Source organism: Microtus ochrogaster, unplaced genomic scaffold (genome assembly GCF_000317375.1).
Source record: "Microtus ochrogaster isolate Prairie Vole_2 unplaced genomic scaffold, MicOch1.0 UNK25, whole genome shotgun sequence".
Taxonomy (NCBI): Eukaryota; Metazoa; Chordata; class Mammalia; order Rodentia; family Cricetidae; genus Microtus; species Microtus ochrogaster.
In genome coordinates this window covers 1851086-1854482 of record NW_004949123.1, presented here as the reverse complement: position 1 = coordinate 1854482, position 3397 = coordinate 1851086, and positions in this window count along the sequence as shown.

Here is a 3397-nt window from a genome sequence, read left to right as displayed (position 1 = left end):
GAGAGATTCAAAGACAAAATTTCTAAATGGTTTGAAGTGTGTTAAAAATATATGCAGGCTAAAAGTTGAAGTTCTTAAAGTAAAAAACAATAAAAAAAAAAAGGAAGAGAGTCGTTGTGTGTGGTAGTACACACCTTTAATCCCAACACTTGGAAGGCAGAGACATCATCAACAGGCTTGCCTTGCTGGGACCTCCCAGACATGGTGTGTCTACTTTTGCAATAGTAGCAAGTTGTTAAGTGGGTAGCCAACCCGTTTGTGATTTGATTTGAGGCCGACTCCACAGGACAGAATCCATGCCCGGCACAGTCAAACTAGGTCTACTAGTTTGTGGCTGTGGAGGTCATGTGTCCTAGTGGGGAAACTACTATTGTTTGCTGAATAGATGCGTTGTGCATATCAACTAGCCTTCCAAATACTGACGTTTATACCTGTAGATCAGTACTGCTTTCAGCTTTCCTCAAAGAAGCTTCATTTTGTAGTAGCAGTGGCTATACAGAGACTAACAACTCAAGGTGTTGGGACCTAATGGAGTCCTGGCTTTCCTACTCACCTCCCCTGTTGGTGACCTTTCTTGCCCTTGTTGTTCTGGGTTTCTGAGAAATTTACAAGTTCCTTACTCTCAGAGTTGTTTACCAACCCTGCTTCCTGAGTACACATTGCCTTGGCCCTAACCCGAGGATCCTGTGATTAGGTCTCCCTCCTTTAGGCCCACTCGTCTGGGTTAGGTATATCTTGGTGATGTGCAATAAAGGGCTTCTGATTCTGCAACATCCAGAGTGAGTGTTTCATTAATCCTGACGTCCTACCTTCACTTGGACACAGCATCCAGGCTGCACTGTTGCGGGATCAAGGTGCTGGGAATAAGTGGCTTGAATGTTCAGCCCTAAATGGGGTATCTATAGCACTCCTTCCAAGGCTCAGGGAACATCACAGGAAGGGTGTGGTAGAATCTAAGAGCCAGAAGGGTAGAAGTGTAGTGGAATGTTGTCTCCCTGGCTTGACACCTCATTGAGGTCATGACTCACTAGTAGCTATGATTAGCTACACAAGACCTGTTCAAGACAGTACCTGTCTTGGCATTATTGTGAACATGGCCAAGGGCTCATAAGGCCCCACTCTTTCCTGAGGAGCTATGGGCAGTTGATGATTGCTGGGGAGAAGAGTATTTTCTTCAGTGGTGTAGCAACTGGTAAGTTGCCCACCCATGCTCCTGTAAATAACCCCTCACTTATGCTCAAGTAAGCAACCCTAATTAAACTCACATACCTCTAACCCCCTCTCTTTTCATTAGTATGTATTAATTATGCATACTGGTTACATTTTATTTTCATACATGTTTATAATGTATTTGACCAAACCCACTTACCATAACCCTCTTTTGTCCCCTTCCCCCTCCTTCTGCTCTCATTCTTCATATCAAGTCCCTCGTTTACTCCCACGTCTTTGTGTGTGCGCATGTGAACCAACAATCTTAATTATGGATGCTGAGATGTGAACAAGGATGAGGAGTTCAAGGTTATCCTTGGATATAGGGATTTTGAACCTCTGAACTCCTTCATCCGTCTCCATTATTTGCTTTTCCTGTTGCTGTGATCACATGTGCCTGCATTGCCATCTCAAGGAAGAACAGGCTTATTTGGGCTCATAGTTCCAGGGAGGAGTCCACGATGACAGGAAGTCCTGGCAGCAGGAACTTGAAGCAATTAGTCACATTATATCCCCAATCAGAAAGTGGAGAGCGAGCGATTTAGGAATACTATTCAGTACAAGACACCAGCTCATGAAATGGGGCTGCCCACAATTAAAGGGGTCTTCCTACCTCTATTAACCTAGAGGCATGCCCAATTCATCGAGCTGACAATACTACCACACTGTTCATCCAAACATAGTTGATTAAATCTCTGATCCATCCTTTGTCATCTTTGATGGAAACATCAGGTGCTTGAGCCTGGCAGGTCGGGACTTGGGGCCAGGACTCTGGTCCTAAAACTCCAGTAACATATAATATTATTGAAGATTTGTTTCATATGAATAAATGTTTTGCCTGCATGCATGTATGTGTATCATGTGTGCATACTGGACCCCCTGGACCTGAGTTTATCAGTTGTGAACCACCATATGGGTGATGGGAATCAAATCTAGTCCTCTGCAAGAGCAACTAGTGCTCTTAACCACTGAGCCATCTCTCCACCCGCAGTAATGTACGTTTAAATGTAGGATTGCTGAGCGGTAATTTTATTTTTATTTCATTCTGTATTTTCTTTTTTTTTAATATTTATTTATTTATTATGTATGCAATATTCTTTCTGCGTGAAGGCCAGAAGAGGGCACCAGACCTCATTACAGATGGTTGTGAGCCACCATGTGGTTGCTGGGAATTGAACTCAGGACCTTTGGAAGAGCAGGCAATGCTCTTAACTGCTGAGCCATCTCTCCAGCCCCCTCATTCTGTATTTTCTAAGAGGGTCTTACTGTGTAGCCCCCAACAGCCTCCAACTACCATAGTTGGGATTGCAAGCATGTGCCAACACACCTGGCTCTTGTTTTAACTTTGTGGGAACTGCCAACTTTTCTATAGAGCACTTTATAATCACAAGTGTGTGCAAGGAAAATGCCTGCATCCTCAACTGTGTTTGAATCTTTTTTGGTGGCAGTAGTTGGGGATAGTGACATGCTGCCCAGGCTGGCCTCAGACTTGTGCTGCCTCTCAAGTGGCTTAGGTATATAGGAATATAGACGGTCTCCAGGAGAGTATCTTTCCATTGACTTCTTAGGTGAAGGACTATTCAAATCCCTTACTTTCTAATCAGGGTTTTTGTTTGGTTTGTTGGTTTTGAACATTGTTACATTTTAGTAATCCTATGTCTGTGTGTTTGGGACAGGGTCTCTATCACAACCCAGGAAGGCCTGAGATTTACTATGTAGCCCAGACTAGCCTTGAATTTGTGGCTGTTCTCCTGCCTCAGCCTCTCAACTGCCATGTCCAGATATATTAAATGGACAAATACATATATCTGTTTTGTTTTTTTGAGACTGGGTTTCTCTGCGCAGTCCTGGTTGTCCTGGAGCTCACAGAGATCCTCCCGCCTCTGCCTTCTGAGTACTGGGAATAGAGGTGTGTGCCAACACCTCTTGATGACAGTGGTATATCCTTAAAGATTTGTGAGCGTTTTCTCACGTCTCATAGACTTCCTTTCACTGTTTACTGTATCTTTGGGGCTTATATTTTTGAGGAGAGCTACATATTTTTTAATGGAGAAAAGAAAAACAAAGAGGAGGGGAAAATTTGAATTAGACTGGAAGTCCAGGACCACCTTTTACTCACACTCCTTCCTCACGGCCTGAGAGGAGCTGGAAGAGCAGAAGTCCAGGACCACCTTTTACTCACACTCCT